A 27938-nucleotide genomic window follows, 5' to 3' on the forward strand; every position below is an offset into this window, starting at 1 on the left:
AAGCCGGTTCAGGCTGGCCATCAACACGTTGGCGGTATTCACTCGTGTAACACGCGTTTGACCACCTACTATGTGCAACGCATTCTACTAAGGTCCAGGGCTCTAATGGCACCCAGAGTAGATGTACTTCCTTCCCTCATAGCATGTCATAGGAGAAACAGCTGCACATACACACAACAGAAGTAAGAACATACAATTAGTAATTGCGCTAAGTGCTACAAAGATAAAGATTGTGTTAGCATCTTAAACAAGTGAGTGGTTGAACTGAACTACAAAGAGAAGCCATTTTGTTGTCATTTATGTCATGTCAGAAATAGTACTGGCCTTACATTGTTTAATTCCTGTTCATGTATAAATTCTGCTAATAGTGTATCTTGATCCTCATCTGTAACGGTAGAATACAGTTTGCGATCGGCCTACAGGTAGATGTGCAGTGGACAGGTGCAAGCCAGTGCCTTCCCGTACAGTTTCGTTTCAGGTGAGTATGGAGCCCTTGAAATGGGGGCACTCCAAATTAAGATGTGTCGGTATAAAATGCACACCAGGTTTTAAAGATGTACAAAGCAAGAATATAAGTATCTCAGTTGTATATTGGGAAAAGTATAATATTTTAGGTATAGTGGGTTAATAAGATGTTAAAATTGTCTTTTTCAGTTTTAACCTTTTTTTCCTTTTTTTTTGCTAAAAGGTTGAAAATTGCACATGAGGTTCACATTATCTGTCTTTTGGACAGCACATGTTTAAAGGGAGGATGAGTCAAAAAATGTTTAAAACAAGCTGTATTCTCAGGGTTTAATATAGCAGCAGACCCAGAGAATGTTTTATCAATGCTTCCTTAAAATTGTTAAATTTGAATACATAATTGTAATTATATCCGACTTAAATATAGAAAATTAATTTTTAGTGAAACAACTTCCCCTTCATAAATACCAAGGAAGCTTCAAATTTATGCCATTCATGGAAAAATATGTTGTGGCCTAGCAAAGCAAGCAAATTCCCAATTGGTGTTCTGGTCATTCCTGTCATATTCAATTTAAACTAATTTGGTTTTTTGAAGTAAAAAAAGCATGCTTATCTTGAAACTATATTTATTCATGCTTTTTCACAATGTGATTAGCTTTTAAAAAGCAGATCTGGTACTTGCCTTGCCTAGAACACATTGACTGTGTTGTTTGTATCTGATACAAAACCTAATGATGATACCCTCCAGATATTTTTCAAAACATTTATCACATGCTATGCTAACCTAGGTTTTATCTTTCCTATCTCAGTATTTGCTTATTAAAATCCTCTGGCCTACACCAGACTGCTTACCTTTGCTATAATTCCTATCAGTCACCAGCTCTGCAAGGCACCTCATTAATCATTTGGAATAAATAGATGATTTAAATAGTTTCTGCTCTCAGAGCACTCAGTTTTTTCCATGAGATACAAAACAAAGTGTAAATCAAGGGTAAGTTTGAAAGGCATGAACCAAATGTAGAAAGTCACAAGAGCTGCCACTTTTGCAGGTTGACACAAAGGGTAATGTTTGAGTGGGATGCTGGATGAGCAGCATTTTGACCCATGGAGAAGGGAAGGAGGTGGGGGAGAGCCTAGCAGAGGCCTGAGAAATACCCAAGCAGAGAAGGTCTCAGACACTTACCTTTTACATAAAGTTTTTCCAGACCCAAGTGGGCTAAACGCACTTGTGTTGTAATCATAATTGCTTTATGATTTTTTTTAACTTGTAGCACTCTGCATTATTGTTTAAAACTGTTTACCTGTTTATAAAATGTGTCTCTTGATCAATAAGTCTTGAATCAAATTTCCTGAGAGCTGGGATTATGCCTTAACTGTCTATCCTGCTTAGCAGTGGGTCCTTTGTATAGTGAAAGCAGTTAACAGATACTTTTAAATTGATAAAATGAAAAGCATAGTTTCAAATGGTATTGCTTTGCCTCTGATATGATATTCTTAACCTTTTCTCACGTTGCTTCAATTAATGCATTAAGTGCTTTACCTATATATGATGCCATTTTCATTTGTTTTTATCTGATCAGTGTGTCAGTGATAATTTCTTAGATGGAAAAGTTCCAAATGGTCAAAATTGAGTCTCTCACTTGCTCTGTACAATATACAGTCACCACAAGGATCATCTCTGGATATTTTTCATTCAAAAAAGAAGACATACTGTGTTACAAAATTAATATATATTCATTTTTTTAAAGTTCAAAATGCAAAAGTATCTCCCCACCTTCCCTCCTGTCACACACACACCTATGTAACAGTCTACGTCCCAGAAATAAGTATACTGTATTGTCGGTTTCGTGTGTAGTTTTAGAATTTTGTTTTCAAATTTGACTTTTAAAATATTTTAAAGTATAAACGCAATCAAACTACTTAAAGTCTTTCGACCTACTTTCATTTGATAAAAATTACGTTGCATATGAATATAAAGATATTCTGATTTTTAATGTTTAAGAATATTTGTGTAATTTGTTTCATTTCCTAATGGTGAGTATTTAGGTTTATATTTTCCCTCTTATTAAACACACACATTGAGCATACATGTATAGACATCCTTACTTGACTGATAAGTCCCAGAAGTCGAATTCTATGAAAGGGAATAAATAACTTATTTGATATAGATGATGGTCAGATTGTCCTCCAGGACATTTGTACCAATTTACAATCCTGTCAGCAATGTATGGTTGGCAGCGTTGCCAACATGGAGGTTACTGATCATTTTAATTTTTGACAATCTGATAGGGGAAAATATGTGTAATTTACATTGGTTTGGATTTTAGTGAGCTTGAACCACTTGTTCATTGCCTATGCATTTGTTTTCTTAAAAATTTCTTTTCATGGCCTCTGGTGTTTTTCCATTTATTACTGTTTTTTAAAGAGCTGTCTACATATTTGGGTGATAATGTTTTTTCTATATATGGTCAAATAATTTTTGTAATTTGTCATTTATATTTTAGCTTTGTCATTTGTTGTTCAGATATTTATTTCTATGTAACCAGTGGTCTCTTCTGTTTGAGTTTTATCTCTTGACACTTTTTCTTATAAAGTTATTTCCATCCCAAGATTATAAAATACTCATATTTTCTTGCAGTACTTTTTATCATTTTACTTTTTTACATTTAAAAATTTAATCCATCCGGAATTGGTATATAGTTTGGTGTAGGAATTTATTTTCCCCCCAGTTGATGTTCCTGTGCCCCTAAACTATTAATCAAACCCATATTTTCTCTGTAGATTTGAAGATCTATCTTAGCTTACACTAGCTGCACATACTATAAATAGCTGTGTTTTTCCTGTGATGTGCTTACATAACCTGGTGTAGGACCACACTGTTTACTACTACAATGTGGTGGGCAGAATGCTTAGATGGCCCCTGAGATGCCTCACCTTTTTTATAACTGAAGATGATAAAATTTACCTCTGTGATATTTATTATTTATATTATAATTATGATACTTACATGGCACATTTGACTTTAAGAAAGAGAAATTATTTGGGTGGCCCAAACCCTAATCACATCTTTTTTAAAAGATGTGTTTGGTAATTTTAAAACTTTTTTTCAATTACAGTTGGCATTCAATATTATTTTATATTAGTTGCAGGTGTACAGCATAATGGTTAGCCAATTATATAATTTACAAAGTGATCCCCTCCTTTCCTGATAATTCAAGTATCCATCTGGCACCATACATAGTTATTATATTATTGACTATTCCCTATGCTGTACTTTACATAACAGTTTTCTCCGTCCAGTGGCAGAAGTGAGAGAGATTTGCATCACTAAAAGGAGGTGACTGGAGGGAGAGAGTCCTTTACTGAAGATGAGGAGTAAAGTGTCAAGAGTGAGCAGCTGCGGGTTACCCCTGACCAACAGCCAGGAGGAAAACATTGATCTCAGTCCTACATCCTCAAGCAGATCCCCGCCCCCCAGATCTTCTAGATGAGAGGTCAGCCAGCTAAAACCTCGATTTCAGTCTTGTAAAATCTTTATCAGGGAACCCACACACACTGCCAGACTTCGGCCAACAGAACTGTAAATTACTGAATGAGTGTTGTTTGAAACTGCTACATTTTTGGTAATTTGTTAAATTGCCATGGAAAAATGATAAACAGCTTTATGGTAAGATTTGAGATCTGGTTAAACTATTTATTATGCACTTTCAAAATTTATTGGCTCACCTCTTTCATGTAGTGTTCTGAATATACTTACAAATCACTTCTCAAGCTAAAAAGTTTTCAGGATTTTTATAAATTGAGGTATAATTGAAGGACAATTGAGTTCCATATCATACTTAGTTTCCCTAACTGATAAACATTTTAGGTCTTCATTTATTCTATTACATCCTTCAGTAGCTCTAAGTTTTTCTCTACTAAAGCCTTTTCTATAAAATTTATTTTCAGGAATTTCTTTTGTTCATAAGATTTTTAAAATATTAATTTCCTAATTAGTAATTTACCAGGCTTGCCAATTTTTGTTTTGTTCCCTTAATTCCTACTCTTCATTACATATGATATTTTGTTTTACTCTTCTCCCTTAGCTTAAATTCTCAGATCCAATTTAATTTCAAGCTTTCTCATTAATAGAAGCATTTGACCCTAAAATTTTCCTCTGAATTCTGTCTGATATGTATCCTCAAGGATACATATGTAGTGTTCTCATTGTTTCTAATGTCTGGATTCTTCTGAATTCTTTGATCAAATATTTATTTAGAAGGGCATTGTTATAATTTTTAAGAGTTTTCATTATTATTTGTTGGGGTCCCCCTGGGAAAGTATCAAGTCTTGGAGTCCCATGCAGGCCAAGTGAAGGAAATGAAGCCTGTAAGACCTGACTGGAAAACCGGGAAAGCTGGGTGCATATTTGCCTTGATGCTATAGCCAGTTGGCCCCGGTGGGAATTGGGCCATGAGAAAATGCTTTATGTCCTTTGAAGCTTGCCCTGCTCTTTTACCTCACATGATCGTTTTATGGTACCAGCAGCAGAGGTTTTAACTTTAACTCAGAATGAACTCACCCTGCCTATTTTACGGCCATCTGAAGTCTTGGTGTCCAACACACCCTGACCTGAGGGAGATCTCAACATTCCTTCCATTGTTATCCCTGAACATTATCTGTTTTCTGTAATCAGCACTGTTTACCATTGGTTGATGAGCTTTACCTGCATGCTATATGCCCTTAAGCTGACTGCACTCAATAAAAGACCTTGGAGGAGGGCAATCGGGGCACTTGTCTTTCAGACATTTGCCAGCCTTCTCTCCCCCTAGCACAAGCTGCCTGGGAAGTCTTCATTTCATCTGCGACACCAGGGGATCTCTGTGGGTTGGAGGTCCCCAAAAGCCTGGCGTCCAACGTGGGGCCTGGGGCCTAATCTTCAGGCTTCACCCATGCCGGGAGGCTATGAGCCACCACCACGGATGGCACACCTAGGTCGGCAGGAACTGGCGCCTTTATCCCATGAGAAAGGACAGCGGTACCAACTTTCGGTATATCTGCTGGTGTGTCAAGATAAGGGGGAGGTGTAAAGCCAGTTTTTCAGCCATTTTGGTTTTGTTTCTCCCCTCCCATCCTCCATCATTTCGTTTCTCCCCATTTAAGAAACCCTAGCTGAGTTTAGCAGTGGATAGGGGGACCAGGGAATTTCAAAGCTGAAACTCATCTGCCGTTCTTTCAGTGCCAAAGGAAACACGGGGAATGGACTTTCTAAGGAACAGGATATTTATTTCTTAGTAGTTCAATAATTGCTCGAATACTTGGGATGCAAAGTAGAGGAAAAAACTTGAATTGCACTTTTAAAAGTTGTCAAGGATCATTGCCGGTGGTTCCCTGATAGAAAGATGCTAGATCTAGATGTTTGGGAAAGGGTTGGGCAGAAACTGACTTGGCTCCAGGAGAGTGGCATCCATATCAGGGCTCAAAATTTGGTCACTTGGGGAATGGTTAGGGCAGCGTTGGTGCCTTTGCAAACCAGGTCTCGTAAGGCTGAAGGAAATACTTACGATAACCCTCATAATGCTTGTATGAAGGACAAGGGTTGTGTTCCCCTTACTGAGGAGGAAGAGACTGATTCTGAGGCTACTACGGGGTGGGGGTGGGGGGAGCCTCCAGGAGTGAAAACCCCTGAGTGGGACCATGAACTGGATAGTTTGGGTCACATCTGCCCCCTCCACTGGGGGAGTTGCTTCCCCGGCCGCCACCAACTGCTACTGTTACAGAACCCCTGGGCTACACCAATTGAAAACAAACCCACGGGCTCTTTAGTTAGGGGTCCGAATGCCCGCTGCCAGAATTACAACTCTTAATACTTTAGTTGAGTGAAAAGAAAATTGTTTATTTAACAGTTACACATATCCTTGCCTCCCCCCTACCAGACCTGGCCAGTTTTAGGAAGGTCAGAAACACCGTTTCCCTACTTCCCAAACACAGTTCAGCTTTACCAGCGGCTGCCAATCATTCAATCTGATCGGGGAGGCCCTTTCTGTGCTGTGGTGCCCTTCAGCTCTCAATACAAAACCGCTGGGATTCTCAGCCTCCTTGTAAACTGTGTTCTTTCTGTAAACCGCGTGGGTCTCCTCTCCTTCTCCAGAGCACCCCTGCGAACACCCGCCAGCGAGGGAGAGAGCCCCAGAGCGCGCCGCCCCCCTAAAGTGTTCACAGCTGCCTATATATCCCTGACTGCGTCCTCTGATGCAGTGGGTGTTGCCAACAGTTCTGGCCAATCACAGAACCCCACGTAGGCTCTGTGTCTTTCCATACCGTCCCCTGGTTCAAGACTCCTCCCATCCACCTGAGGCCTTGGAAGCATCCAAGCAATTTTGCATAATGAAAGACACCAGCCACCAGCCTCAGGCGTGTGGAGGGATTCTGAAAGCTGCTTCCTTCTCCCCATCCCCCAGCTGCAAACTCCGGGGATTTTTGGACTCCCCTGTTTCTGTAACACTACCATTCCTTTTAAAGGCTCCCACGTAATGCTGAAATGTTTGTTACAGGCCATGCAAGCAGGGGATCGTGAAGCTGTGCAAGCATTTCCTATAGTTAAGTATTAGAAGAGTGGTGAAAATCCCACTCATGAGCCCATGTCTTTTGAGGCCGTCGTCGTCGGCAGCCGTCCGTCTCGAGAGACGATGGTGTAGCTTCTTAAGAGTCTATCTGCACCGCCGAGAATGGCTGTGCAGTCCGACTCGGGAGTGACACGGTATCTGTCTCCTCCCGTGTTGAATCGACATCTTACGATGACGCTGGAGTGTCCTCTCCAGTGAAGCTGAAGCTACAGAGCCTGGGCAGGGTGATATGGAGGGTCTGCTGTTGCCCATGCAGCAGACACCCCCTCTCTTCGCAGCTGAAGGATCCAAGGGAAAGACGGAGTCAATACAGCTTGGTTTCAGGTGCGCCGCAGGAGTTGCCGGTGTTGACTACAACGTCAAACCGCCTTAGGGACTCCGGCTCCGGATTTTCTGTCGGGGTTTACTCCCTTAGCCTTTCCCTGAAGAGGTATGCCGCAAGGCAGCGGAGGTTTTTGAAATCAGAGTTTTCCTTCTCTGATGTGCCCTGACTGGAAGATCGAACCAGCGACACTTAGCTCGCAGGCCGACGCTCAATCCACTGAGCCAAACCAGCCAGGGTTTCTTTTGAGGTATATAAGGATAATAAGAAAAGTATTAAAGAGCATGGGCTTCAATCTCCTTATACCTCTGGGCTTCTCACCGCTAGTATGGAAATGTATCGCATGGCCCCCTGTGATTGGACCGCTTTAGCGTGGACTGTCCTGACTCCCACTCAATTCTCGGTTTGGAAATCTGAATATCAAGAGAAGTGCCACACACAGGCTACGGAGAATAATGTGAGCAGAAGTCCGGTCACCTTTAAAATGCTTCTGGGGGTAGAACAATTTGTCGACCCCGAGGAACAGGCTAAGATGAGTCCACTGGTGTTTGCTCTAAGTTCACTCGCGGCTCTCAGAGCATTTAAACTTGTTCCACACACCAGGACAAAGGCTTTGGGCTCCTTCGCTAACATTCGTCAAGGAGCTACTGAACCTTATTTAAATTTTGTTATCCGACTCCAGGAAGCCATTCAGAAACATATTGAGAGTGAAGAGGCAGCTATGGCCTTACTCCTCAGATTGGCCTATGACAATGCCAGCCAGGACTGCCAATCAACTCTTAACTCTATCTGGCTGACGGCCACTGATATTAGTCAATTTGTTAAGGCTTGTCAGGACACAGGAACAGAGGATCCTAGGGCTAGTCTTGCGGCCGCTACCATGGCTGCAGTCACTGCTGCTCTTCGAGGCAACATTTAAGTGTTTTAATTGTGGGAAACCTGGCCATACGCAGAAGGAATGTCGCAGCAAGGGGAAGGGGGATAACCGTGGCCCCCCACCTAAGGTATGCCCTCGTTGTGGCAAAGGGAAGCGCTGGTCTAATCAATGCTGACCTAAATATGACAAGGATGGCAGGCTTCTCCCTCCTCAGGGAAACGGGAAGAGGGGTGCGAGCTTTGGCACCCCGAACCCAAACAGGAGCCAGCAGGCAGGAACCATCAGCAGTTGCTGTGGAACCAGGCGTCACATTACCGACCTCTGTGCGGCCACAAGGGGGAGCACAGGAGTAGACCTGGTCACCACCAGAGAGCTCATCCTAAAAGAACAGGGAACGATTGTTAAGGCCCCCTCAGGAATGTGGGGACTTTTACCCAAAGGGATGGTTGGTCTAGTAATTGGAAGATCTAGTTTTACTTGTCAGGGTGTCATAGTCCAACCTGGGGTTATAGACTCAGACTTTTAAGGAGAAATTCAAGTTACACTGTCTACTACCAGCTACCATGTTATACCATCTCAGATGAGAATTGCTGAACTTCTTCTACTCTCTTATTTTGCTCCCAATGTTCAACAGATAGACTGAGGGTACTGGGGCTTCAGAAGCACCAGTGATCAGTCAGTATTTTGAATAGCATCCATTGAACTTAATAAACCCGTCTTGGAGGTCTCCATCAGAGGCCGGGACTTTTATGGATTGCTGGATACTGGAGCTGATATTTCCGTTATTTCCCACCAGCATTGCCCACATGATTGGCCTCTTACTGAAGTTGATATTACTATCCAGGGAATTGGAGGGACTTCACAGCCTCTCCAAAGCCTCTGGGCTCCCAGATGTTGTGGTCTGGAGGAGAAAGAAGGATGGGTATGTTCCTATGTTCTTCCAGCCCCTCTCAACATTTGTGGATGGGACCTCTTAACCCAGTGGGGAATGCAAATCACCCTATCACCTTTTCCCTAGTGGCCACCATTTGTGCTTCTCCTCTACCCCTTACCTGGTTGTCCAGCACGCCAGTTTAGGTAGATCAGTGGCCGCTAGAAGGGGGGAGGCTCAACCACCTTAAAAAATTGGTCCAGGAACAGCTCAATGCTGATCAAATTGAGCCTTCCAGCAGCCCATAGAATACCCCAGTATTTGTGGTCCCCAAGAAATCAGGGAAGTGGAGACTAATTTATAATCTTGGAAAGATCAATGAAATTTTGCAACTAATGGGGGCACTTTCCCTAGGTGCCCCTCATCCTGCCGGTATCCCTAAGGATTGGCCTAATAGTCATTATCTGAAGGATTGCTTCTTTACTATCCCCCTCGCAGAGAAGGATAGGGAAAAGTTTGCCTTTTCTGTCTCGGTCCTCAATAACTCAACCTCTTCAGCGTTATCAGTAGAAAGTACTCCCACGGAGCATGCTTAATAGTCCCACTATCTGTCAGCATTATGTTCAAGTCCTGCAACCTATTTGACAGTAATTTAGTGATATTCTGCTTTATCACTTTATGGATGACATCCTGCTCACCTCCCCAACAGAAGAGACTTTAGCCCAGGCTTATACTTGCAACATGTTTCCACGGTTGAACTAGTTATTTCTCCTGACAAGGTCCAGCATTGCGAGGTGTGGAAATACTTAGGCTAAGTCTTGTTTCTGTGTACTGTCAGGCCACTAGCCCTAGAACTGAGGCTTCTGCAGCCTTTAACTCTCAAGTCCCTTCAAAAGCTGCTTGGCTGCATTACTTGGGTTTGTCCCAGTCTAGGAATTACCACCCACCAGCTCCATCATCTGTTTGATTCTCTTAAAGGGGATTCCAACCTTAACTCTCCACAGGCTCTATCTACTCTGGCCTTTAAAGAATTTGAGTTGGTGGGCAAACACCTTCAATGCCAACAATTGTCTTGAATTGATCCCTCCATGCCACTCCGACTCTTCTGTTTTGCAGCCTTAGATAGGCGACCAGCTTGATTGGCCAGTTGCTTCCTTCCTTGAGTATGACTGAATGGTCGCTCTTATCTCATCAACCCAAGCAAACAATCACTTGTGTCAGTTCCCTGTGTGCTCTTATTACTAAGGGGCGAGAGTCCCAACTTTTTGGACATGACCCGGCAATCATTCACCTCCCCCTTACCCAGTTATATCAACATCAATTGTTTTCTCAATCTTTTGATTTTCAATGTGCCTTAGTAGATTATGTTGGGAGTATCTAGATACACCTCCCCCCAGACGAACTCTTGCAAAATATCCCCATGCTTAGCACCAGGTTGAAGAGTAAGTGTAGCCAATCTCCCATCGAGGGAGCTTGCACTGTGTTTGTTGATGGATCTGGAAAAACTGGTAAGGCTGCCATCACTTGGCAGGAAGGTGGCAAATGGGAAAATGTCTCACAAGGACATTCTTCAACCCAGTGAGCAGAAATTTCTGGAGCTATTTTAGCACTCTAGCGTTGGCTCTCAGAACCTCTCAATCTTGTTTGTGATTTGGGTTATGCTGTTTATGTTTTTAACATTGATCAGGCATTTGTAAAAACTAGTATTGATCCTCAATTGCTTTCATTCTTCATTACCCTTCAAAGTCTTATAGACAAGAGGACTCATCCCCTGTTTATAACCCATATCTGCTCTCACTCTGGTTTGCCTGGACCTATGGCTGAGGGCAATGCCAAGGCCGATGTTTTAGTTAGTGTTATTGATAGCTTCCAGCAAGCAGCCAACCGCATAAATTTTTTTCATTAGAATAGTAAGGTCCTAAGGAAGCATTTCCATATCAGCAAATCTCAGGCAAAGCAAACTGTGCAGCAATGTCCTGATTGCCAGGCCATCGGCAAGTCCCTGCCTTCCCAGGGTACTAACCCTCATGGCCTTGAATCATGTTCCATCTGGCAAACAGATGTAACTCACTATCCACCTTTTGGAAAACTAAAATATATCCATGTTTCCATAGATACTTACTTGGGTGCTCTTCATGCCTCTGCCCTCACTGGTGAGTCAGCATGGCATATCAAAGTCCATTGGCTAGAGGCTTTTTAGTTTTTTAATGTGCCCCAATCAAATTAAGACTGATAATGGTCCAGGATATATTGCTAGATCTCTTCTATCTTTTTTACAAAATCGGAAAATTCAATATAAAACTGGAATACCATATAACCCTACTGGCCAAGCAATTGTCAAGTGAGTTCACCATACTCTTAAGACTCTCCTTAATAAACAAAAAAGGCGGAGCTAGGAGTCCTTGCCAAAACATTTATTAATGATGGTTGTATATACCTATAATTTTTGAAATTGTGATGATTCCTTACAGGTCCCATTGAAAGAGATTTTACCAAAAAGGACAAGGATGGTCCCTGTCCTCTGGTCTTATAAAGGACACAATTGGAAATGGAAAATGGAAAGGGCCAGTTGAACTGATAACATGGAGAAGAGGGTATGCTTGTGTTCTGTGCCCACAGGATCTGCATGGATTCCAGTCAAGTGAGTAAAACCCTACCGTGGCCCAACAACATCCGCACTGTCGCATGTGGATAACACAAAGCAAGAGGATCCGGGAACTGGAGGAGAAGAACGACCAGCTAGTGGAGGTGACACTGACAGACAGATGTCAGAGGACCAGAACCCATGGATGGAGGAAGGCAGACCAGCCAATGGGCCCTAAAGCCCCGTTTGAGCCCCGCGGGGTAACCTGGGGGGATTTGAAGGTCTTTAACACAAGGGCTAAGAAGGTTATGGCTGATAATGGGGTCACTGACACCCCAGAAAATAGATTTCTAGCATATCTTTCTGTGATATCAGCCAATTCTCACTATTTGATTCTCACTACCTTGTTGTGTCTTGGCGGTTCTGGGATGGCCTCCTCAGAAAATGACCATGCATATTGGAAGCCATAACCTTGATCCACTGGTGTTTAAGCTTCATACCTGGTGGAATACAGAACCCCTACTTTCCAACAATGACACTAAATGGACTAGGGGAATTTGGCTTCATCCTAATGGACCCTTAGAAGAAGAATGCCATTGGCTATGGGTCCCTGAAGGTACTGCCTATGTTTCTGACCATTTACCTGTGATCCAGCCTTCTCCATGCTGTGCATTATTCCCCTAAAATGGAATGCAAGCCAACATTCCTGGGAAGAAATACTCCACCGCTTGCAGAAGGCATTTTCCACCAACTTAAAAGGTGAGGTTGACCAACTGCAGTTGGAGTTACATCAACAACTTGAGGACATTAAAAAACTGACTGAGCAAAGTGTTTTCCAAACTTTGAATGACAACCTCCAATGGCTGAACCCAAAAACCTTGTTTGATGGACTTAATCTAAGAGTGTGGGTAAAGGGAGCTGCTGAATGCCTACTTATTATTATAATATTGTGTCTTGAGATGTATCTGCAAGTTGTCCCTGCAGGACTGCATTCACATGAAACAGGTGGCGGGCTTCATTGGTTTAACCACCATCACAGTGATATCAACAAAAAAGGGGGAGATGTAGGAGTCCTCCTGGCAAAGTATTGAGACTTGGAGCCCTGTGCAGGCCGGGTGAAGGAAATGAAACTTGTAAGACCTGACTGAAAAACCAGGAAAGTTGGGTGCATATATACCTCGATGCTATAGTCCTTGATGCTATTTCCAGTGGAAATCAGGCCATGAGAAAATGCTTTATGTCCTTTGAAGCTTGCCCTGCTCTTTTACCTCACATGATCGTTTTATGGTACCAGCAGCAGAGGTTTTAACTTTAACTCAGAATGAACTCACCCTGCCTATTTTACGGCCATCTGAAGTCTTGGTGTCCAACACATCCTGACCTGAAGGAGATCTCAACATTCCTTCCATTGTTATTCCTGAACAATATCTGTTTTCTGTAATCAGCACTGTTTACCATTGGTTGATGACTTTAACCTGCATGCTATATGCCCTTAAGCTTACTGCACTCAGTAAAAGACCTTGGAGGAGGGCAATCCAGGCATTTGTCTCAGACATTTGCCAGCCTTCTCTCCCCTAACACAAGCTGCCTGGGAAGTCTTCATTTCATTTGTGACACCAGGGGATCTCTGCGGGCTGGGGGTCCCTGACCGTTGTTGTTGATATTTATTACTTTCTCTTCATTGTTAGTTTCTAGCTCTTCAAAGAATGCTCTAATTTCTACTGTTAGAAATTGAGATTTTCTCTGGGGCCCAGCACAAGGTCAGTTTTAGAGAATATTCTTTAGGTACTTGGAAAGAATATTTATTTTTTTAAATATACAAATCACTTGTTTAAAATGTGTTAATATACTCTACTGTGAGAAGAAAATTGAAAAACAGTGGATAAATCTGCACATGATCTGAAACCCCCCTTTTTTTGGTGCATTTCTCCTGTGTAATTTATGGAAAATTCAATGAATGTTCAATTCAGTATGTCATTGGCTCTCCTTACTAAAAACAATGATGTTCAGATCTTTGATCTTAACTTGTTTTCTCTCTCAAACCTCTGCCTGCCAGTAGTAAATAACTTCATGGAATTGTTCTGTCTTCTACTTATTTCAAATAAATATTTAGTACACTAGGTCCCCTTAAAGTCCAGTTGCCTTTTCTCAGAAATTAGACTGATAAATCTATTCCCACTTATTCACATTAACTTGATAACTTGTCCTGAATTTCTTTAAAAAATTTTAGTAAGGCCAAAATTTAGTTGTTATTAAATTTGAGTAATTAAGAATAGACGCAGAATCAGCAAATATGAGTCTGCAAACAGGATTTCAATAGCAAATAACCTGAGTCTGAATAGTTGTAGGTAATTAGTTCCACATTCACTGGACATAATTAAGACATGTTCTTGTAGTTATTGACTCAAGGAAAAACCGGGACAAATGAATTGCCTTGCCAATTCTTGTCTTACTAAAAAGTTAGGACTGCAGGGTAGTAGAACCATTAAAGAGACCATATTTAGCATTTAAAATTAGAAGGCATTAGTAAATAAAATGACTTAGAAATTTGAGGTTATGAACAAGAAAGGAAAGAATATAAACACGATGTGTCTAATACATGAAAGAAGTTCTTGTTACTTCTGCATCCCACCATATTTTGTTTGGTTGTCTGAAGGCCAGATCACCAGTTAAAGAGGATTTTACAAGCATCAAAGAACATTTTGTGTAAGTGTGAATATTCATGCGTATGTGCAAGGGAACCCACAAGAATACTAAACCTCCAAAATTAGTAATTATACAAACATATTTCAATGCCCAGTGTTCTAAGATATTCATACCTGATTTTTTATTCATTACTTTTAACCTTTATATGTTAAATGACAATGGTTTAACCCCACAGGGGTGGACTAAAGCAAATTTGACAGTGTTCCTGATGTTTATAAATCTGTTGCTTTGAACAGTTTTACTTACTTCTCTAGGATATGTTACTTTACGTGTAGAATAAGAACACTGAATTGGGAACTAGAAGATCTAACGGTTCCTTTCAGTTATAAAATCCCGAATGTCATTGATGCTGCTGTCTATTTTGTACATAGTGCAATACGTCTTGGAGTCTAACATACTCATGCTATTAAAAACTGTAAAGAGTGAGGTTTTAACCTACTTGCAAGCTAACAAATTAGTTTGTCACAAATTCATGGATGCTAGCATAAAACATGAGACTTTTATGTCAGAAACACAGGACTCTTTATTATTCAAGGTACATCAAGCAGTATGAGTTTCCAGTTCTTCTTACCCTTCAAGTCCCACAGGGGCAGCACCGAGGGCCCCAGGTAGGTGCTGTGCAGGAAGCAAGCTTGTGTCACAGCTAAGAAACCCTAAGCTTAGGGACAAGCAAATGTGCCCAACCTTTGCTCCAGAGGGAGACATTAAATTTATTACACTGGACAGTAAGCAAACCTGGCCTCTATTATGGTGGGAGACACTACTTCCATTTTTGAAGGCTTTGGCTTTATCTATATGAACATCCTTGAAAAGTTAATCTGGAGCAAAATCTGTGACTGCCTCTTGTTCACAAGACATGTAGAAAGGCTAGACACTTGTAGAAAATTGTCTCCACACATCACCTTATTCCAAAAGATAAGATCAATTAACAGCCTCTAAGTAATTTATACATCTACTATATGTCACTACATATTAATACAATTTATGTAAATGTGTAATATAATCATATTATAGAATCCATTTTTCAACTTTTAGTATCAAACTATTCACTAATGCTTTTTATTGTATGGATTTATCTTTAGGCAACATCTTCAAGTTTTTTATTGTATATATAGTTTTTCATATTTTAAACTAATACATGGTCAAAGTGCTATCTTGCTGCATTACATGCACACATACATTTGTGCATATAAGGTCTGTCTAAAAAAGTCCAGCTATTGTTAATATAACAAGAACTGTTTGTGCAACATCGATGTAACCTGTCAGTCAAGGAGATTGGACTGGAATGTGGATGCGTGAAAAATGACGACTTTACGTACTAGTCAATGGGGGTGGTAAATGCCACTGAGTGATCATGTGTACTGTGCGGCTGTCACATTCAAAATGACTGAGCAGGTAGAGCAACAAATCTGCACCAAATTTTGCCTTAGGTTTGAACATTCCTCCATGGAAACTATTCAGATGATTTAGAAGGCCACAGCTATGGGCAACAGGTGATTGGCAGCTTCATCAGGACATTGCACCCATTCACTCATCACGTCTTGTGCAGAGTTTTTTTTGGCAAAACATCAAATCACCCAGGTGACCCAGCTCCCTTACAGCCCAGATTTGGTGCCCTGTGACTTCTGTTTTTTTCCTCAAACTAAAATTAGCTTTGAAAGGGAAGAGATTTCAAAATGTCAGTGAGATTCAAGAAAATATGATGGAGCAGCGTAGGATAATTGGGAGAAATATGTGAGGTCCCAAGGTGCCTACTTTGAAGGGGACTGAGGTGTCATGTTCCTATGTACAATGTTTTTTGTATCTTGTCTCTTCTTCAATAAATGTCTCTATTTTTCATGTTAGATGGCTGGATACCTTCTGGACAGACCTCATACATATTTTTAGCATCTGAATCTACCAGCAAATTGCAGGCTTAGGCTATTGCTAAATGAATCAGTCAAGCTGGGAACATACAGAAATGAGAAGATGCAGTTCTGTTTGTATAACCCAGAGGTAATATGCCTGTGTCATTACAAAGGGGTCACACGTGGTGGGAGGATTAGGTGAGGCATGTATGAATGTAGTAAGCTATAGTTCTGGAAGTTTGTTTTTTATTGCATGAAATACAAGGCTCATCCATTTCCTCCTTTCAAAAATCATAAATTGGAAAAAAAATGGGAAGGAAGCCATTTATTTTTAAGTCACTCATGAATTTCAGCCAGGCCTGGGACAGCACAGTGGATTCCAGTCTCCCCATTCAATTGTTTGATTTGCCTTCAGTGCCCTGGAGGCTGTGGCTTGCGGTGCTGGCACCCTGTTTATTGCTCTGTGCAAGAAAAACAAATGAAAACATAAAAGAGGACTGCCAAAGTGCCTTTGTGGGTGTAGTCAGCAGATTAAAGAAAGGCCAAGAGAAGCATTGTTTTCATCCAGCCAAATGTTGGAGATTCTGTATATTTTACCAATCCACATGTGGCAGGGAGAGAGAAAAATGTGCACACAGCCTGGATTTGGGTTCCTTTGTTAACGGTCTCTACATTTGAGTTTGATTTATTTCAAAATATGGAAAACCTGTTCTGCCAACACATTTAAAAATAAATGGTGAAAACTTCTCCTTGGTCTCCAAAATGTTCAAAATGAAAACTTCAGAGACAGACTTGGACTAGACGTGACTAAAGCTCAAAAAACAAAGAGACTATGACCGACTTTATTTTTGGACACCCTTTTTTACTTCTTGAAAGTAATTATGTAGCAAGGTGAATTTCTAAAGTGTATTTTCTATGCACATATTTCTTTATTAGCTTAAGAACATCACATATGATTTAAAGAGAAGAAAGAAGATTGGAGTAATATGTAATACTTTTTCACCTACATTTAAAAGGACTTTGAGTTTTTTCCAAACAGAGTTTACAGAGCGAAACAACTCAAATCGTAAAAGTGATGGCTTTAATCTCAACTAGAGATCAGTATGGCTCCACAAATCATAACTGAGGAGTTTCTATGAATCTTTTTGGAAACATTTATAGTACCAATAAAATTGAAGAGCTTTGCATTTCATTTATCATGTCAATATGTTTTTTTTTTTTTAACTAAAATGTTCTTTGCTGTTAATTTTGGTTTCAGACTCTGTAGCCTATTTGACATCATGTGGTGGTGCTATACCATGAGGCCCAAACTCAGCAGTCTCTGGTTAGGGCTCCATGTTATTCTGGGAGGCTGAACGTGAAATACCCACGCCTTTAAAGGCCAATGGCTTTCTTACATTTAGACAGTTTCTGGTTTTTCTTTGTCCTCTGAGCCATTCATTCGTGCAACCAATATTTAGTGGATGCCTACTATGTGCCAGATGCTTAATTTAGGCATGGGAATTGTCAGAGAAGAGAAGAAATAAAGCTGCCTCGCCATGGAGGGCACATTTCAGTTGTAGGAGACAGACCATAATATACGTACCTGGGGAGTATGTCAGAGGATGACAAATGGAATGAGGAAAAATAAGGCAGAAAGCATGTTGGTGTGGTGAGGTTTACAGTTTTCCACAGGCTAGTGAATAAAGGCCTCAGGAGAAGGTGGAATTACAGCAAAGACTGAAGGAGGTGGATTCTAGAGGTAGAAAGTTTTAGCGTTCAGACGGGAGAAGTAATCTGGGTTTTGTATTTCTGAAAGATTTCCAGACCAAGGATACTTACACTAGAGCGAGGAAGCGGAAAATGAGACATGATGAATTTAGATCAAGTTATGTCTTTGTATCTTTGATGTGATCTAACCTTGGTCAATAAACCTAAAGAATCTACTTTAAAGGAATTAATGATATTTTCTTAATAATTGTGTTAATTATATGAAGGATAACTGAAGACCTATAATTGGAAAAAATAACTAAAATGTTAAGTGTCACGTGAAAATTGCTTTATCTGTTTTGGTTTCACATTATGAAAAAATATATTCATGATTTTCAACTTGTATACAATAGATCAAATAACATTACTCCTGTTTAATAGATGATGTAATAGGTTCCAGATGTCAATTTTTGGTTATTTTATCTTCTGGTAAGTTTAAATTATTGATTCAGGTATGGATTCTTTATATACTCTGACATATATGATACTTAAAAGTCTGTTAAAAAATACCTATTGCTCTGAAACCACATGACAATGGCATAAGGAAATGAGTATATAATTTAAAATCCTCATCAGAAATAAGTGGTAAGAGAAATGCACTTTAGATATAACTAGGAATGAAATTTCTCTCTTCCATGTACACCCTCTTTAACCCAATCAAGTCTGGCCCATAGTCCCAGTAAGGGAAGACTTTGTATCATATAACTACAGTTTTCTAGCCATGCTGATTTGATCAGGAACGGACTCAGGCTGAAACAGTCGTGTTCTCTTTCTGAAGAACTTGGGATAGAAAAACAAAAACTGAATCAGCATATTATATGGATTTTGGAGCTGTAAATTCATGAGGAGTAGAGATAATGTCAGCTAGATACTGGTGCAAGCTAAATTACTGACAAGCAAAAATTAGGACTCAGCAAAGAGAGCTGGCAATCTGTAAGAAGATGACAGATTATATGTCCCCAGAGGGAGGGACATGGAGAGACTGGCTGCCAGCCAAGGTTCTACCTCATGTCAGGCCAGGCTGTATTTCCTGCTTTTGGCTTCCATGAGAGTCTTCTCTTTATGATAAACATCCTTTTAATTTGAGTCCTTTGGACGGGTTCAGTTTCTTGTAACCAAAGAGCCCTTTACTACTATTAGGGACTGGTTATTGTAAGGATTTGGCTTATGTTAATTAAATAAGCTTGTTGTATTGTTTAAGCTGGCCTTTAAAATACTATTTAAGTATGATAGAAAGTTGCTCAGATTTCTGATAGCTATCCATAGCTGAAATAAATAAGGCATCTCTCCTTTCCTTCCTCATTTGAGTAAAGTTGAGTTTCGTGGCTGCCCTGCTGCCTTTGGGCACTGTGAAGGTGTGCAGCATGTTCACTATTTGGAGGAAATACGTAGACTTGTAACTACCTTTATTTGGATGTGAATGGTCTCATTTCTTCTGTAATTTGCTAATGTAACTTCCCTTCTAACTACCTCATTTTCCTCATTTTACGGTAAGAGTGACCAAAGTATATAAAGAACATTGATGAGATAAACAACTTTGTACTACATTTAATTTTTAAAACTTTAAAAATAGTGTATTCAAAGCTTACTCTATGCAGGTTTTATATTAAGTACAAAAAGAGCTACAAGTGTGATTAACAGGTGGCATCCATATTGTTCCTTCCCTTATAGAGGAACTTCTGAACTAAAGAAAATCTTTTTAAAAGCAATGGTCCATGTTCTGGATCATGTTAACATAATTCAAACTTTGTTCACTATGATGGGAAAATAACATGAATTGGTTAACGTTCTCTTATGGTGGAGAACCGTCCTTAGAAAGCTGATTATGTCACCTGACAAAATGGGCAAGATTTGTTGGGTAAATCTAAAAGTCACAATAACATTATTTTTATAAAACATTTAATAAGTTTCTCAAAGGACCTAAGAAACTCTTCAATCAGTATCAAGATTTAGTTTACTCTTTTAAAAACTAAAACCCCAAAAGAGATAAAACATGTATATGGGGTTGGGGGGTGACAAACAGTGTTTTTAATCATCAGTCCACTATTGGATCAGTATGTGATATTGTAGAAATATTGTTTGCTTATTGAAGTGAAGGAAAAATGAGTTACTTGTTAAGATGAAACAATGTTTACAGTAATATTTACCCCTCATATTTTATTACAACATTGTAATATAGTCTGTAACATTAAATTTCAGTCCTAAATTTTTGTTCAGGTTGCAAATGTATGATATGATGAGTGGGCAGGGGAAGATATTTTGACCTACATTTTTGTGATTATAATCTATATTTTTTCAAGTGAAAACTTGTGTCCAAGCCTAAAGGTTGATATGAAAAATATTTTTTTAACTTTCAAGGTGTTATTTTAATTAAAAGTAAAATTCATGCTATTATGGTGAAAAGTATAATGCTATATATAAAACACATGGCTTCAAAGTGAAGGTTATTTTAAGAAGAATAGAAATAATTAAGGACCAGAGAGACTTATGCAAGATTAAGCTAACTTAATAACTCAATAATAGTACTTAATTACAGTTAACTAGATGACAAAGTAATCACTAAAATAACTTGAACATGTAAAAATTAAGGCAGAATAAACTTGATTATAATAGTATAAAATTAGACAGACTTAAGTGAAATATTAGGTAAAAACATAATGATAAGTTTAAATGGACTGATTATTATCTTCCAGAAGTGATTTTATTCATGCAGGTCGACTATGTTTTCATCAGTTTCAAGATCTGAAATAATAAGACATCATGTAATTTTTCTTGACGGTAACCAGGATGCAAGTCCTCATAGCTCAGGTTTTCTGTGAACAGAATGAAGCCAAAGAAAGAGAAGTAAGCTTGGACCCTCCCAGCACTATCAGGGCGTGAAGGTGACAGAACATGAATAGGGATCTGTAATTTCTCATAGTTGCCTTGAGAGAATGCATTTTATTATTATTATTATTTTTTCTTCTGTAGAGCACTTAAAGAAACATTCCCGTTTCACAATTCCCAGGGCACAATAATCACTCCTTTTTCACTGTTGTTGTAACTCCCCTCACGTTCTCATCATATCCTTCCGCTGATCCTCTCTTATATCAACTTCTCCACTCCTCCCCATTTCCCTTCACTTTCCCGGGGCTTAAATCCTTCGTGTATTGGAAATAATCATTCTTGTAGCAGATGATTCCTTGAAATCCCCTCCCGTTACTAAGTGTACAATATAATTAGTTCTTCAAAATAGCCTTCCGATTAATTTACTACTCCTTATAAATGCACTGCAATTATGAGAGACTTAAGTAACAAAAGAACCTTAGAACTCAATAAACACATGGGAGAACTTCCAGTTTCTGGTTTTACCTGTAAGGACCTCGCAAAAAGTAAGAAGCTGAAAAGACTGAAAAATCAATGACTCATCTTGGATCCATGGAGAGAAGTCACAGGGCAAACCACACCCCCAAGACTGGAGAGAGTCAGGCAAAGACAGGGAGTCATGCTGTCGGAGCAGAGACAAGTGGCAGCCACTGCAGGAGCAGGGGCTGGAGGAGGAACCCCTGAACTATAATTGACAAATTGCTGGAGGCTAGGCACAGGCCCATCTAAAAGTTAAAAACTCCATGGGGACCCAGCCATTGGGGGGCAGGGCACAATAAAGAGAGATTTACCTCAAGGAGCTTGACAGGTCCTCACAGTAAATATTGGAGGAAAATCCCCTTGTGCTTTTTGGCAAGGGGAGGGAAAGGAACCATTTTTAAATATGCCAGAGCGCTCTGTTCTTAACAAGGCTTATTCTCAGGGGAAACTAGTCCACCAGAGCCTACCCTGCTGGGATGTAGTCAGAGTCTCACTGACTGAGGGGAAGAAAAATAACCAGCACTATTAAACTCTAGCCTGTCATGTGGGAGAAGGGAAAAACCCAACTCCAGCCCGCTCTTGCCACCCCGTACTGGTCAAGAGGAGGGGAAACTGAGGTTCACAGTCCAGAGGCACAGACTCACCAAAACAGACCCAATCATAGGGCTATAGAATGTTTCCCCTGCCCACATAGTTTGTGATCACATGGCTAAAGGCCTGTGTACTTCTACCTGCTACCAAGAAAAAACTATTATACACGGCATACTAAAAGGCAAAAAACACAATTTGAGGAGACAGAGCAAGCATCCAAACCAGACATAGCAGGGTTGTTTGGATTATCTGACTAGGAGATAAACAACTATGTTAACATGCTAAGAGTTTCAATGGATAAAGTAGACAGCATGCAAGGATAGATGGAAAAGAGGTAGAAATCCAAAGAAAACAAAAAAAAAAAAAAATGCTGGACATCTAAAACACTGTAAAGAATGAAGAATACCCTGGATGGCTTATTAGCGATTAGGCACGGCTAAGAAAAGAGTCTCTGAGCTTGAGTATAGCTCAGTAGAAACGTCCAAAACTGACAAGCAAATAGAAGAAAGACAAAACCCAGAACAGAATATCCCAGGACTGCGGGACAACGGCACAAGGTATAACATACGCATACTGGGAATACCAGAAGAAGAGGAAAAAATAGAACAAAAGAAATATTTGAAAGATGAATAACTGAGAACGTGCCCAAATTAATATGACACCAAACCACAGATCCAGGAAACTCAAAGCAGAGTAAGTGTCAAAAAACAACACCGAGCCGCACCACTTTCAAATTATAGTAAATCAAAGGGAAAGAAAAAAAACCCTGAAACATCCAGAGGACAACACCTTACTTACGGAGAAACAAACATAAGAATTCCATTTAATTCCTCCTCAGAAACCATGTAAGAAGAGAAAGGGGTAAAATATTTAAAGCGATGAAAGAAAAATACTTCTTACCTAGAATTCTTTACCATTCCTCTGAATTCCTAAACGATTTTAAAGAAAATCTGCATAAATTAAGGTTTAGAATTCCCTCGTTTTACTGTAAATTTCTGTGAATTTTGACTAATACAATGTCATGTGTCCATTATTATAGTGTCACTCAAAATAGTTATACTTCCCCTACCTGACCCCCAAATGCCCCGTGTTTCACTTATTCAACCCTTCCCTTTCCCCTAAAGCTCTGATCTTTTTGCCATCTCCACAATTTTGCCTTTTCTTGAATGTTATATAACTGGAATCCTACAATAGCCTGGCTTCTTTTATTTAGCAATATGCATTTAATGTTCATCTATCTGCTTTGATGGCTTCATATCTCCTTCCCTTTTTATTGCCAAAATGTATCCAGTGTATAGATATATCATGGTCTGCTTGTCCAGTCACCCTTTGGAGGACATCTTTCTTACTTCTACTTTTTGGCAATTATGAATAAAGCTGCTACAATGTTTCAAAGCAGTTGGGTAAATAGCTAAGAGTGCAATTGTTGGCTTGTATGGGAAGACTGTTTAACTTTTTAAGAAGCTGCCAGACTCTCTTCCAGAATAGCTGTACCATTGTACATTCCCATCATCAAGGACTAAGAGTTCCTGTTGCTTTGATCTTCACCAGCAATTAGTACTATCAGTTATTTTAAATTTTTGTTTTAGTCATTCTAATAGGTATGTAGTAGTATTGATTTCACAGTATTTAATTTAAAAATGTTAGGGCCATCAAATTCTATTGTTGGACATACTAAAATTAAGTATATTCTTTTCTTAAATTTTATTCTCTGTCTTTTTTTGTACAGACTATTTTAAATAAGAAAAAAAAAAACACATATACAACCTTGGCTGCTGTGGCTCAGTGGATTGAGCGTTAAGCTGCGAGCCAAGTGTCGCTGGTTCGATTCCCAGTCAGGGCACATGACTAGGTTGCATGTCAGGTCCCCAGCTGGGGGCGCAAGTGAGAGGCAACCACACAGTGATGTTTCTCTCCCTCTCTCCTTTCCCCTCTCTCTAAAAATAAATAAACAAACAAACAAACAAACAAATAAATAATTTAAAAAATACAGATACAGTATTTTAAGACATTCATATTCTTCATCAATGAACATATGTTTGTGTACAAAATTTCATAACTTCTCCCAGTTCTGGTGACTCCTTTCTGTGTCATTGTGTGCTCAAGTAAATGTGGTTCAAGCACAGTTCTTTCAAGCTCCAAAGTTACATCTTAAATAGTGTAATCTAGTCTAAATTTACCCAGTTAGGAGAAGCTTCACTCTTGAGTTTTTTTTAAAAAAAACAGGTTTTAAAAACAACATTTCTTTTCTTATGTTTAATTTGAACTCTTACAAAGTAACATTTATGTGTTTCTTTAGTTTGACTTCTAAAGGTTGATTTTTATGCTATTAATCAAAGTGGTTTGTGGATATGGATGATTTCCCTAATAAAATTTCATCTCCATTGTAGTCTATATCAATGCATTATTTATTCAAAAAGGGCTTAGTATAGCAACTTTTTGATTGACTATGAAGACCCCCCAATATTGCTGATTGTAGCTTTTCTCATTTATAAGGGAATTTTTTATGCCTGGATAAGCCCATTAAAAGCAGAGATGGTTTTTACAAACTTTTTAGAATATCTCCAAAGCACAATTTCTTTCAGTTTCCCTAAAAGTAACCACTTTATTGAAATTAAGGAACATTAATGCTTTCCCAAAAGAGATATCCTTCGTCCCATATCATATTTCTGAAACTTGACAATTTTGATAAGTATGCTGTTAGCCTACCCCTTAAGTAAAGTTATGTCTCCACCCTTCCACTGTCAAGATATTCCATTTAGATTAACCAAGGACCTGTCAATTACTTTAGAATGTGATAACAAGGAATTTTTGTCCCATGAATAACTCCTGTTGGATCTTCCTTAATTTGTTCACCTGGATTTTCACCATGATACTTAAAATCAGAACTTAAAGTTTAATAAACGCTAATTTATCCTGATCTACGTTGAAACTTCTGACTCTTGTTAACTCACACACATGCACACAGACACAGGCACACATGTTAGATTCATACATTGTCTAACATATAACTCTATATAGGTATATAGCCTAAGTTTTTTTAAACTTCTTTGACAATAACAGTATATTTTTAATTATCGATTTTATACAAATTTAATACTACTTCTCATTCATAACAAAAAACAACAACAAACCCTTACATAACTTGTAAAATGATCTTTGTTTCATCAATGAGCCCCTTTGTTCTTATTATGGAAAGGGAAAGGGTAGTCAGTAGTGGAAGGGTTTGAACCCTGGGAGAATTAGGTCCAAATCCGTGGGCAGAAGACTTAATTCCGAATCTGTTTCCTCATCTCTCGAGTGGGGATGCTACAGGTTTAGAGATAGTACAGGAAATGACTTGATCCATTGGATTGTGATGGTTGTCCATGACTAATGGTCACTTGAAAACATCAGTTACCTCTTGCTGTCCAAAAGAGAAGTCAGCTCTCTTTTAACGGATGCTTTTTGGTCTATCATCCCCCAAAACTTTGTTATTGCAGTATGTAGAACATACTTTAGAGATACTCTTCCTTAAAAAGCAAAAACAAAAAACAAAAATGCCATAAAGAAAAACAGTACACCCTTAAATATCTCAAGATAAAATACTTTTACTACTAAACTTCAAAATGATTAAGTTCATATTTTAAATTAAAAACTATAATGGCTATACAGATTTCAGGATAGTGTATTTTTTCTTTCCTAGTTCTTTTTTTTTTCTTTAAAGCATTAGATTTCTTTTTACTATAAACATGGTAAATTCTTTTCTTATCAAGTATGCTTTTTGTTATGGTGTAACCATCGTCTATAATATCATTTATATTATAAATGTATAACATATCGTTGGCTGCCGTCCGTCTCGAGAGACGATGGTGTAGCTTCTTAAGAGTCTATCTGCACCGCCGAGAATGGCTGTGTAGTCCGACTCGGGAGTGACACGGTATCTGTCTCCTCCCGTGTTGAATCGACATCTTGCGATGACGCTGGAGTGTCCTCTCCAGTGAAGCTGAAGCTACAGAGCCTGGGCAGGGTGATATGGAGGGTCTGCTGTTGCCCATGCAGCAGACCCCCCCTCTCTTCGCAGCTGAAGGGTCCAAGGGAAAGACGGAGTCAATACAGCTTGGCTTCAGGTGCGCCGCAGGAGTTGCCGGTGTTGACTACAACGTCAAACCGCCTTAGGGACTCCGGCTCCAGATTTTCTGTCGGGGTTTACTCCCTTAGCCTTTCCCCTGAAGAGGTATGCCGCAAGGCTGTATAACATATATACATATATTAATCTTAGTTTTATATTTAAGTTTTATAATATTTTAGAAAGGCTCTGTCTTGCTTTTTTCATTAAACTAACCCAACACCTCTATTGTAAATTTAAAAATATTTTCATCAATATATGCACATTAAAATTAGTCAATAAGACATTTTATTGACTTCCAGCCAAGATGGAGGCTTAGACGGAAATGCTCGGTCTCCCTCTACAACTAGAGAGAAATACAACTACTTCAAAACAAAAGATAACTAGAAATTCCAGAAAATAAAACTACATGGAAGCCCAACGTACAAAGTTATAAACCAGCGTCGCCCTTTGGGCAGGTAAGGGGAGCGAAAGGGGGCGGTGCTGTTTGCGGTCGCACCAGTGACAGCGGCAGGGAGAGCAGTCTCAGCTGCAGTCTAACCCCGGCAGCTTGCGACCCCAACGCTCAGAAAAGCAGCCACCACATCGCCTCAAACAGTGAGGCCCAGAGGGCAGGAGGACTGATCCCGGTCTCCTAGCGGAATAACTGTGGGAATCCATCTTGGACCCCTGCACCCACACAAAGCACCACAGCGCTGCGAAATAGGTTGCGGATCGCCACTGGTTGCTGGGCAGTGACCACAAAGTGCCACAGCGCGGCAAGAAAGGTTGCTGGTCCGCCGCCGGTCGCTGGGTTGTGACGACAAAGGGCCACAGAGCGGTGAAAAAGGTTGCGGACCACCGCTGGTCACTGGGTTGTGATGAGTACACAGGCACTGCCCCCTATAGCCAGCCCAAGAAAGCAAAACGCATCTGTCAAAATGAGGCAGACAACTATAGAAATCCCGGTGGCGCAGGTCACCAGGCAACAGATGAAGAACCTGACAGATGAACAAATAAGAAACCTGTCAGAGGCTCAGTTCAGGGCCATTGTTATCAGGTGGCTTACAGAATTAACAAAAGATCTGGAAAAAGATGGGAAAGAATTGAAAAACACTCATACTGAAAGGAACAAAACCTCATACGAGAGAGATGGTGAGGAAATAAAATCCAGAGTTCATTTCAACAAACCAGAACATAGAGAAGGAACAAACAGTCAACCAGTGCAGAGAGAGGAAACGGGAAGCAAGGATGAGAGGATCAGAAACCTCTGGGACAGCTATAAGAGATCGAATATACGGATTATAGGATTGCCAGAGGGTGAAGAAGAAGAACTAGAAATGGAAAAATTAAGTGAAAATATAATAAAGCAGAACTTCCCAAACTTGGGGAAGGAAATAGACTTACAGGTCCAGGAAGCACAGAGAGTTCCAAAACAACTGGACCCAGGGAGAACCACTCCAAGACACATTATAATCAAAATGTCAAAAGTTAAAGATAAAGAGAGAATCTTAAAAGCAGCAAGAGAGAAGAAAAGAATCACGTACAAAGGGGTCCCAATTAGACTATCAGCTGACTTCTCAAGGGAGACCCTGCAGGCAAGAAGGGACTGGCAAGAAATATTCAAAGCAATGAAAATCCAAAACCTTCAACCACGAATACTCTATCCAGCAAAATTGTCATTCAGAATAGAAGGACAGAGAAAGTGTTTCCAGGACAAAATAAAACTGAAAGAGTTCATTAGATCCAAACCACTGTTATATGAGATGTTAAAGGGAGTGGTTTAGAAAAAGGAGGATCAAAACTATGAACACTAAAATGAAAACTGCATCACAAGTAACAACAACAGAAGCTGGGGAATTGAAGCAAAGGCAAACTAAACAGGCAATGAG

Source organism: Furipterus horrens, unplaced genomic scaffold, assembly GCF_987537825.1.
Source record: "Furipterus horrens unplaced genomic scaffold, mFurHor1.1.pri manual_scaffold_9, whole genome shotgun sequence".
NCBI classification, from domain to species: Eukaryota; Metazoa; Chordata; class Mammalia; order Chiroptera; family Furipteridae; genus Furipterus; species Furipterus horrens.